This window comes from Schistocerca cancellata, chromosome 2, assembly GCF_023864275.1.
Source record: "Schistocerca cancellata isolate TAMUIC-IGC-003103 chromosome 2, iqSchCanc2.1, whole genome shotgun sequence".
NCBI lineage: Eukaryota > Metazoa > Arthropoda > Insecta > Orthoptera > Acrididae > Schistocerca > Schistocerca cancellata.
In genome coordinates this window covers 849,924,033-849,935,485 of record NC_064627.1, presented here as the reverse complement: position 1 = coordinate 849,935,485, position 11,453 = coordinate 849,924,033, and the positions used below count along the sequence as shown (strand labels likewise).

The 11,453-nt window shown below is 45.9% G+C and overlaps 1 non-coding gene across 1 annotated transcript; it reads right to left on the bottom strand.

Annotated features, from left to right (window-relative positions):
- Nucleotides 1-944: 944 nt before the first annotated feature.
- Trnar-ucg (transfer RNA arginine (anticodon UCG)) lies at nucleotides 945-1,028 on the bottom strand. The gene has a single exon. It is a non-coding gene; the product is annotated as a tRNA-Arg (tRNA).
- Nucleotides 1,029-11,453: the final 10,425 nt, after the last annotated feature.

Genomic DNA, 11,453 nt, shown 5'->3' with positions numbered 1-11,453 from the left:
AGTGTGAAACGCTTGAAAGCAAACACTCTGCATGCGTTATGGTTTGGGGAATGTTTTCGTGGCATTTCCTGGTTGATCTCGTCATTCTGGAAGGCACATTGGATCAACTCAACTATGCAGCTATCGAAACTTCCTGGCAGATTAAAACTGTGTGCCGGCCCGAGACTCGAACTCGAGACCTTTGCCTTTCGCGGGCAAGTGCTCTCCGCAGGAGAGCTTCTGTTAAGTTTGGAAGGTAGGAGACGAGGTACTGGCAAAGTAAAGCTGTGAGGACGGGGCGTGAGTCGTGCTTGGGTAGCTCAGTTGGTAGAGCACTTGCCCGCGAAAGGCAAAGGTCCCGAGTTCGAGTCCCGCTCCGGCACACAGTTTTAATCTGCCAGGAAGTTTCATATCTGCGCACACTCCGCTGCAGAGTGAAAATTTCATTCTATGCAGCTATCCTTGTGGGCTATGTCTACCCCTATGTACACTTTGTTTTAGCTCGGCACGATTGTATCTACCAGCAGGACAATGCAGCGTGTCACGCAGCTCGCAGTGCATGTGCATGGTTCTCAAGAGCATCACAATGAGTTTACGATCCGCACTTCGCTACCCCCCCCCCCCCTATCCCTGTCGGTGAATTCCAGAACCTCACTGACTGTTTCTGCGCATCTCGCAGCGGTGTGCGCTCCAAAAGATGGTTATTCATGCTTTTGACAGGTGGTCACATTAACGTGAAGGGACAGTGCATGCTTAGTACTAATTTCAAAATTCGCTTGTATCAATCAGCTACTGTACAGGTAACGCTATACCGTTGTGAGTTATTAATATTTAGAATGAAATACGAAGAAAAAAAATGGTTCAAATGGCTCTGTGCACTATGGGACTTAACTTCTGAGGTCATCAGTCCCCTAGAACTTAAAACTACTTAAACCTAACTAACCTTAGGACATCACACACATTCATGCCAGAGGCAGGATTCGAACCTGCGACCGTAGCGGTCGCGCGGTTCGAGACCGTAGCGCCTAGAACCGCTCGGCCACTCCGGCCGGCTACGAAGAAAAGCCGTTAAATGTTCGAAAGGGAAACACTAAGGAAAATGTTTGGAACTATAATTGATGAAAATAGCTTGGAAAGGAAGATATGAAAAATGATCTATGAGACCTAAATACCGAAACGTCGTCGAAATGCTAAATGAGAGAATATTGAGCTGGGCTAGTCACATAACAAGAATCACGGAGAACAGACTACCTACAACAACATTCTGCAGGACAATAGAGGAAGAGCCAGAGGTTGCGAAATAATCTCCATAAGGACACAGCTAGGAGAAACATCAACTCCAAACTCGACACAAAAAAATGGACGAGTCTCAAAGACCAGACGTTCGGTCGATAACGCCCTTGTCACAAGGAAAGTAACTATAATATTCACTCTTTACTTCAGGTGTCTACCGTTAGTGTGGTACGCTTAATGCAAAACTCTTCTGCTACTTTTAGAGTATCATATTTTGCAATCCAGTTCTCCCAACATTACTCGAAAGAGAGAAAAAGTAAGATTTTGGCTTAATGCGCCGCCGTCGAAAGGTCCAGTACAGACGGAGCACAAGTTAGGTTTGGATCAAGAATAAGATGGGGAAGTCAATCAACATTGATCTTTTTACAGGAACCATCCCGGCATTTGTCTTAGGCGATTTAAGAGAATCAACGAGAGTAAAATTAAGGATGGCCGGAGAGGGATCTAAAATATGCTCTTCCTGGATGCTTCTATCGTTATGACGTTCCAAATCACAATGTACCGGATATTTTGATTATTTTAATTCACGTAAAATAATATTCTGACGCATATTCCAAAGACATCACACTACAATAAGCAAACATCGTGCTTCTATGTCACTACATTCTCAACCCTGTCCCAATTTTTATGAGATGTAGGTGGTTCTTACTCCCACAGCGCTTTGTTTCAAATACTGATATCTGTATCAAGTCCGTATAAAGTCAAGCTAGTTGGTTGCATACATAAATACAATGACTTCCATAAATAGTGTATATAATGTAGAACAGAACAAGTAACTCCCCACCCCAATTCTTTAAAGAATTGGAGTACCTTGTGTAAACCATCTTCAAACGTTTGATTACATAAGAGTTGATGTGTCAAAACATTTGACGTTAAGCGTAGAAAACCTATATGGCTGTAGGCACAACGCTCTCATTACATTGGTTTTATTAGTTTCAGATCCTTCAACTACAGAGTAATGGAAGTTTAGTCGTTTAGTAAATTTTAAGGAAGGCTACGTTTCCATGCATCTCGATGTTTATGACGTCGTATCTCCTGAACTGTGTGTCGTACAGTGATCTAATTTTGCACGTACATGGAGTAGTAAACTCGTATGTGGACACAGTCTGCACAACATGTAAGGAATAGAGGCCGTAGTAACGAGGTAATAAATTAAAAAGTCATGCCTGATGCTGAAGATATACTGCATGAACAGCGAATACGTAGTAAGCGATAAAAGCGATAAACTATTTTCCTTTCATTATTTTGTGGGAGGAGACAGCGAGAAGAAGTTTCGAAAAAAATTGAAATTATGTGTAAAGTTATTTGGGGGTCGCTAGGTGCTCTCATTCTCTGACACTGTTGAATGTACACTGAGGTGACAAAAGTCACGGGATAACTCCCAATATCGTGTCGGACATTCTTCTGCCTGGATTAATGCAGCAACTCGACGCGGCTTGCACTCAACATGTCGTTGGAAGTCCCCTGCAGAATGCTGAGCCATGCTGACTCTACAGTTGTCCATAATAGAAAAGTGTCGCTGGTGCAGGTGCAGGATGATCTGCATGAACTGACTTCTCGATTTAGTACCATAAATGTTCGATGGCATTCATGTCGGAAGATCCGGGTGGCCAAATCATCCACTCGAACTATCCAGAGTGTTCTTCAAACCATCGCCAACAACTGTAGCCGAATGACGTGACATTGTTATTACGGAACATTAAGTCCATAAATGGCTGCAAACGGTCGCCAAGCAGCCGAACATACAAAATTCCAATCTATGATCGGTTCAATTGGGCCAAAAGACATTCCATGTAAACACAGCCTATACTATTATTGAGGCACCACCAGCATGCAAAACGCTTTGTTGGCAACTTGGGCCCATGGCTTCGTGGAGTCTGCGCTACACTGAAAGCCTACCATCAGCTCTTACCAACTGAAATCGGATTTCATCTGATCAGGCCATGGTTTCCGAATCGTCTAGAGGCCAACCGATATGGTTACGAGCCCAGGAGATCTCTTGCCCTTAGCAAGGCACTCACGTCGGTCGTCTGCTAATATAGCCCATTAACGCCAAATTTCGCCACCCTGCCCTAACGGATACGTTCGTCGTACGTCCCACATTGGTTTCTGCAGTTGTTTCACGCATTACTGCTTGCCTGTTAACAATGACAGCTCTACGCAAACCTGCTGCTCTCGGTCGTCAAGTGAGCGCCATCGGTCACTGCATTGTCTGAGGTGAGAGGTAGTGCCCGAAATTTGCTCTTGACACTGTGGCTCTCGGAATACTGAATTCCCAAACGGTTTCCGAAATGGAATGTCCCTTCCATCTCGTTCAAACTATCATTCCGTATTCAATGTCAGTTATTTCCGGTCGTGCAATCATAATCATGTCGGACACCTTTTCACGAGACTCACCTGAGTACAAATGACAGATCTGACAATACGCTACCCTCGTATACATTTTGTACCCGATACTACCGCCATCTGTACATGTGCGTACCGCTATCCCATGACTTGTCACCTCAGTGTCGTCTGGGTAATTTGCGGGCCTGAGTTACGCTGGCGCAAAATATTTATGTACACACGTCAAAAAAAGTTCTGCATCACCTCGGTTCCGAGAGTTTCCGAATCAGTACAGAAAATTGGAATAGAGATCAACATAAACATCATTTCCGCCGTTTTTATTGCTCATGAAAACCACACATTCCATATTGTACCACCACACAGCGCGACCTTCAGAGCTGGTGGTTCAGATTGCTGTACACACCGGTACCTCTAAAACCCAGTAACACGTCCTCTTGCACTGATGCATGCCTGTATTCGTCGTGGCATACTATCCACAAGTTCATCAAGGCACTGTTGGTGTAGATTGACCCACTCCTCAACGGCGATTTGGCGTAGATCCCTCAGAGTGATTGATGGGTCACGTCGTCCATAAACAGCCCTTTTCAATTTATCCCAGACATGTTCTATAGGATTCATGTGTGGAAAACATGCTGGCCTCTCTAGTCGAGCGAAGTCGTTATCCAGAAGGAAGTCATTCACAAGATGTGCACGATGTCGTCCATAAAGAAGAATGCCTCGCCAATACGCTGCCGATATGGTTGCACTATCGGTCGGAGGGGCATTCACCTATCGTACAGCCGTTACGGCGCCTTCCATGACCACCAGCGGAGTACGCTAGCCCCACATAATGCCATCCCCAAACAGCAGGGAACCTCCACGTTGCTGCAATCGCTGGACATAGTGTCTAAGGTGTTCAGCATGACCGGGCTGCCTCCAAACACGTCTCCACGATTGTCTGGTTGAAGGCATATGCGACACTCATCGGTGAAGAGAACGTGATGCCAATCCTGAGCGGTCCATTCGGCATGATGTTACGCCCATCTGTACCGCGTTGCATGGTGTCGAGGTTGCAAAGATGGACCTCGCCATGGACGTCGGGAGTGAAGTTGCGCATCATGCAGCCTATTATGCACAGTTTGAGTCGTAACATGACGTCCTGTGGCTGCACGAAAAGCATTATTCAACATGGTGGCGTTGCTGTCAGGGTTCCTCCAAGCCATAATCCTTAGGTAGCCGGCATCCACTGCCCTTGGGCGGCCTGAGCGAGGCACGTCATCGACAGTTCCTGTCTCACTGTGTCTCCTCCATGTCCGAACAACATCGCTTTGGTTCACTCCGAGACACCTGGACACTTCCCTTGTTGAGAGCACTTCCTGGCACAAAGGAACCTGGGTGACGCAGACCTTATTTTATGTGGGTACATAAGTTGTAACTTTAATCCTCGACGTACTGGTTCAACCTTTAACGCCAGATTAGAGCTCTTGATGAGTAGACTACGAAGGCATTTTAAATTTTCAAATGTGGTCAATAATTATATGAAATAAGGAATACCAGATTTTTGTTACCCCTGGAAGCCGTTAGAAAGTCAACCTGAAATTACGACTCAGTTAATGTTTTATTCGTGTAGTAATATGGAAGTGGACTGTACATAAATGCATACAATAATTTTTGTAGATATGTAGAATAGAATGAAACTAGCATAACTTTCTTATTTTGAGGGAATTGAATTAGAACCCACCCATCTAGTGGTTAGCCGTCTATTCAAAGGCTGTATCTAAAACCAATGAGCGCTATATCATCGAGGGGCAACGAGAAGGAACCGGAATGATATGTACAAAAGAACGAGCAGAGCGATGCCAGCTAAGGGTTACGCACAAGCTTTATCGAAACAGCAGCTGGCCGTAAGACGTACCAGCCGTAGCAAGCCTGCCGTGGCGTCAGCACAGTCCACGGGTAAAGTGGTGGACAGACCTACACTTAGTTGACCAAAGTCATGTGATAGGCATATGCACAAATGTAGATGGCGGTAGTATCGTGTACACAAGGTATAAAAGAGCAATGCATTGGCGGTACTGTTATTTGTATTCAGGAGATTGACGTGAGATGGTTTCAGACATGATTATGGCCGCGCGACGGGAATTAACAGACTCTGGACGTGTAACGGCAGTTGGAGCTAGACGCATGGAACATTCAGTTTCGGAAATCGTTAGGTAATTCAGTATTCCAAGATCCACAGTCTCAAGAGCGTGCCGAGAATACCAAATTTCAGGCGTTACCTCTCACCACACCGAGCGAGGTGGCGCAGTGGTTAGCACACTGGACTTGCATTCGGGAGGACGACGGTTCAGTCCCGCATCTGGCCATCCTGATTTAGATTTTCCGTGATTTCCCTAAATCGCTTCAGGCAAATGCTGGGATGGTTCCTTTGAAAGGGCACGGCCAACTTCCTTCCCCGTAGTTCCCTAATCCGATGAGACCGATGACCTCGCTGTTTGGTCTCTTCCCCCAAGCAACCCCCCCCCACCCCCTCTCTCACCAAGGACAACACAGTGACCGGCCGATGGCCTTCGCTTAACGATCGAGAGCAGCGGCGTTCGCGTAGAGCTGTCAGTGCTAACACACAAGCAACATCGTGTGAAACAACCGCAAAAATCATCGGGGGACGTACGATGAACGTATTCGTTAGAACATGGCGGCGGAATTTTGCGTTAATGTGCTATGGCAGCAGAAGACTAGGCGAGTGTCTTTGCTAAGAGAACGACATCGTCTGCAGCGCCTCTCCTGGGCTCGTGACGATACCGGTTGGACCCTAGACGACTCGAAAATCGTGGCCTGGCCAAATGAGTCCCGATTTCAGTTGAGAAGAGTTGATGGTAGGGTTCGAGTGTGGCGCAGACACCACGAAGCCATGGACGCAAGTTGTCAACAAGGCACTGTGGAAGCTGGTGGTGCCGGCCGAGGTGGCCGAGCTGTTCTAGGCGCTACAGTCTGGAACAGCGACCGCTACGATCGCAGGTTCGAATCCTGCCTCGGGCATGGTTGTGTGTGATGTCCTTAGGTTAGTTAGGTTCAAGTAGTTCTAAGTTCTAGGGGACTGATGACTTCAGAAGTTAAGTCCATAGTGCTCAGAGCCATTTGAACCATTTTTTGAAGCTGGTGGTGGCTCCGTAATGGTGATTCATGACAATTCGCCATGTCAGCAGGCTACAACTAAAAATCTCGGACAATTCGAGCCAAAGACTTGGCCACGCAGATCACCCGACATGAATTATGTCGAACATGTATGGTACAAAATCGAGAAGTCAGTTCGTGCACAACATCCTGCACCGGCAATATTTTCGCAATTATGGCCATCTATAGGGGCTGTATGGCTCGATATTACTGCAGGGGACTTTCATCGACCTGTTGAGTCCACGCGAAGTCGTGTTGCTGCGCTACACCGGACAAAAGCAGGTCAGACACGATATTAGGAGGTATCCCATGACTTTTGCCACCTGAATATACTGCAGACCACGAAGGTAGATTACACAGTGTGGCACTGCACGCCCCGCCACGCTGGAGAGCGGACAGGTAACCTGGAGAGGGCCGCTCCAGCGTTCGGCGGCGGCGACGACTGCGGTCGCGCCTCCAGCCAACAAAATGTTTTGTCGGCGCTGGGAATAGCGCCGCCCCCGCGGCTGCGGCGCGCGGCCCACGTCACGCTTTCGCCGCGGCTTACGCACGCACGGCGGTCAACAGCTGGCGCGGCCGGCCACGTCCGCCAGGTCGCCGGCTACCCGCTGCGCGCGCAGTCGTTCGTTCGCCCTGGTCAGAGCGCGCGCTGCATACTGTCCGCCGCCCTACCCTCGCGACACGACGGAAAGCTGTGGTCGATTCACCTCCAGTCACTGCCCTATTTATGATCTATAGACCCTTGGGCAGAACGTGTGCTGCAGAGCCTACAAGGGGAAATAGCGTTTTACATCAATTTTCGAATGAAACCCCTATAAAAAAAATGGTTCAAATGGCTCTGAGCACTATGGGACTTAACAGTTACGGTCATCAGTCCCCTAGAACTTAGAACTATTTAAATCTAACTAACCTAAGGACATCACACAACACCCAGTCATCACGAGGCAGAGAAAAACCCCTATCAAGCTGCATTTAAAGTAGATTATTATTATTTAATTCTATAAAAAATTGCTATAGTTTTATATAAGTTTTATGATTTAATGAACTGATGGCTTTGAAGCACAGTGCTACAAAAGAATGCTGGAGAACAGATCACTACCTTGAGTAATTAAAGAAGTTTTTTAAAATAAAATAAAAAGCACACTTTATTTTTATCTACAAATATTTTTAATTAAACCCGCATATGGTGAGATATGGGAAGACGTAATGCATCCATGAACACTGTCGAACATTATCGTTTTCTGCTCCAGGTGTTATGGCGTGCGGAGGAATAATGTTGCATGGGCATGTTGTTGTTATGATCTTCTGTCCAAAGACTGGTTTGATGCAGCTGTCCATGCTATGCAAGCGTCTTCATCTCCGAGTAACTACTGCAACTTACATCCCTCTGAATCTCTTAGTCTCGCCGGCCGCTGTGGCCGAGTGGTTCTAGGCGCTTTAGTCCGGAACCGCGCGACTGCTACGGTCGCAGGTTCGAATCCTGCCTCGGGCATGGATGTGTGTGATGTCCTTAGGTTAGTTAGATTTAAGTAGTTCTACGTTCTAGGGGACTGATGACCTCAGATGTTAAGTTCCATAGTGCTCAGAGCCATTTGAACCATTTTTTTCTCTTGGTCTCACTCTACGACTTTTAGCCCCCACGTTTCCCTCCAGTACTAAATTGGTGATCCCTTGATGCCTCAGAATGTGTCCTACCATCGATCCCTTCTTCTAGTCAGGTTCTATCACAAATTTCTCTTCTCCCCAATTCTCTTCAGTACCTTCTTATTAGTTACGTGATATATCCATATAATCTTCAGCATTCTTCTGTAGCACATTTCAAAAGCTTCTACTCTATTCTCGCCTAAACTGTTTATCGTCCATGTTTCACTTCCATATATGGCAGCCGGCCGGGGTGGCCGAGCGGTTCTAGGCGCTACAGTCTGGAACCGCGCGACCGCTACGGTCGCAGGTTCGAATCCTGCCTTGGGCATGGATGTGTGTGATGTCCTTGGGTTAGTTAGGTTTAAGTAGTTCTAAGTTCTAGGGGACTGATGACCTCAGAAGTTAAGTCCCATAGTGCTCAGAGCCATTTGAACCATACATGGCTTCACTCCATACAAATACCTTCATAAGGGACTTGCTGACACTTAAACCTATACTCTATGTTAACAAATTCCTCTTCTTCAGAAATGCTTTTCTTGCCATTGTCAGTCTACATTTTATATACTCCCTACTTTGACCATCAGTTATTGTGCTTCCCAAATAGGAAAACTCATTTACTGCTTTATGTGTCTCATTTCCTAATCTAACTCCCTCAGCATCACCTGCTTTAAATCGACTACATTCAAGTATCCTCGTTTTGCTTTTGTTGATGTTCATCTTATATCCTCCTTTCAAGATACTGTCCATTCCGTTCAACTGCTCTTCCAAGTCCTTTGCTGTCTCTGACAGAATTACAATGTCATCGGCAAACCACATTTTTATTTCTTCTCCCCGGACTTTAATTCCTACTCTAAATTTTTCTTTTGTTTCCTTTACTGTTTGCTGAATACACAGATTGTATAACATCGGTGATAGGCTACAATCCTGTCTCACTCCCTTCTCAACCACTGCTTCCCTTTCGTGCCCATAGACTCTCGTGACTGCCATCTGGTTTCTGTAAAAATTGTAAATAGCCTTTCGCTCCCTGTATTTTACCCCTGCCACCTTAACAATTTGAAAGAGGGTCTTCCAGTCAACACCGTCAAAAGGTTTCCCTAATTCTACAAATACTAGAAACGTAGGTTTGCCTTCCCTTACCATTTCTTCTAAGAGAAGTCGTAGGGTCAGAGTTGCATGGACATACTGACCTCCAAACCTTCCCCATGTGCGTCTTTTCAGAAGTCCTTTCGGCCCTGACTGCTTTTTTATCAATAAAAATGCGCGACCGCATCCAACAGCGCAGGTGCAGGAGCTCTTGGAACGAGAGGATACTCGGTGAATGGATTGTCTTGCCCGTTTCCCCTCTTAAATCCCATCGAGCACATGTGGGGTGCGCTGGGGAGACGTATTGCGATATGTCAACATGCACCAACGACCATCCAGCAGTTGTCAAACGCGTTGGTGGAGATATGGTGCGCCCTGGCACAAGAACCCAGTACGTTGTCCTCGATGGTGAGTGTTCATCGGAGGTGAGGATATCATCTGGAGTGCCCCAGGGAAGTGTGGTAGGTCCGCGGTTGTTTTCTATCTACATAAATGATCTTTTGGATAGGGTGGATAACAACGTGCGGCTGTTTGCTGATGGTGCTGTGGTGTACGGGAAGGTGTCGCCGTTGAGGAGGATACAAGATGACTTGGACAGGATTTGTGATTGGTGTAAAGAATGGCAGCTAACTCTAAACATAGATAAATGTACATTAATGCAGATGAATAGAAAAAAGAATCCCGTAATGTTTGAATACTCCATTAGTAGTGTAGCGCTTGACACAGTCACGTCGATTGAATATTTGGTTGTAACATTGCAGAGCGATATGAAGTGGGACAAGCATGTAATGGCAGTTGTGGGGAAGGCGGATAGTCGTCTTCGGTTCATTGGCAGAATCTTGGGAAGATGTGGTTCATCTGTAAAAGAGACCGCTTATAAAACACTAATACGACCTATTCTTGAGTACTGCTCGAGCGCTTGGGATCCCTATCAGGTCGGATTCAGGGAGGACATAGAAGCAATTCAGAGGCGGGCTGCTAGATTTGTTACTGGTAGGTTTGATCATCACGCGAGTGTTACGGAAATGCTTCAGGAACTCGGGTGGAAGTCTCTAGAGGAAAGGAGGCGTTCTTTTCGTGAATCGCTACTCAGGAAATTTAGAGAACCAGCATTTGAGGCTGACTGCAGCACAATTTTACTGTCGCCAACTTATATTTCGCGGAAAGACCACAAAGATAAGATAAGAGAGATTAGTGCTCGTACAGAGGCATATAGGCAGTCATTTTTCTCTCGTTCTGTTTGGGAGTGGAACAGGGAGAGAAGATGCTAGTTGTGGTACGAGGTGCCCTCCGCCACGCACCGTTCGTGGATTGCGGAGTATGTATGTAGATGTAGATGTAGAACTGCTTATCAACCTTGTGCCCAGCAAGGGAGCATGTTGCAGAGTATGCACTGCCGTGCTTTGTGATCGCACACCGTATTAAGAATCATATCACGCCTTTTGCAATGTCTAGGGGACCGTAATAAATCGCGGTAACTTTCACGTAGTTATTGTCTTCGAAGAAAGTGTAATTTCTGTTCGTCTCGTTGCGTATTTCTTTCAGTTACCTTCTGTATTATACCATAGTTCTTTCTATATATGGTCCAAGCTTCATCGGGTTATGTTACTTGGCAGTGACACATCACATCACGCGGTAGTTACTCTCATCCTTAGGTTTTCCACACTATTGTACTTCCACGAATAGACTAGTGCGGAGAACAGTAGTAAACCAATGTGCGGACGGATGACTACAACGAAAAAATTGGAAACAATAGGAATCATTAACCTGTTCAACACGATTTATTAATATTGTCATTAACAACTATACATTTTTAAAAGATGTAGATCAAAAAGTTGTGAATCGTGTCTACGGAAAGACTAGTAGTTCATTTTTTAAACTAGAATAATTATTGTAACTGTAGCAAACACGTTTGTTTGTCAAGGGCTGTAAAAACCAAATAATTCACATACACA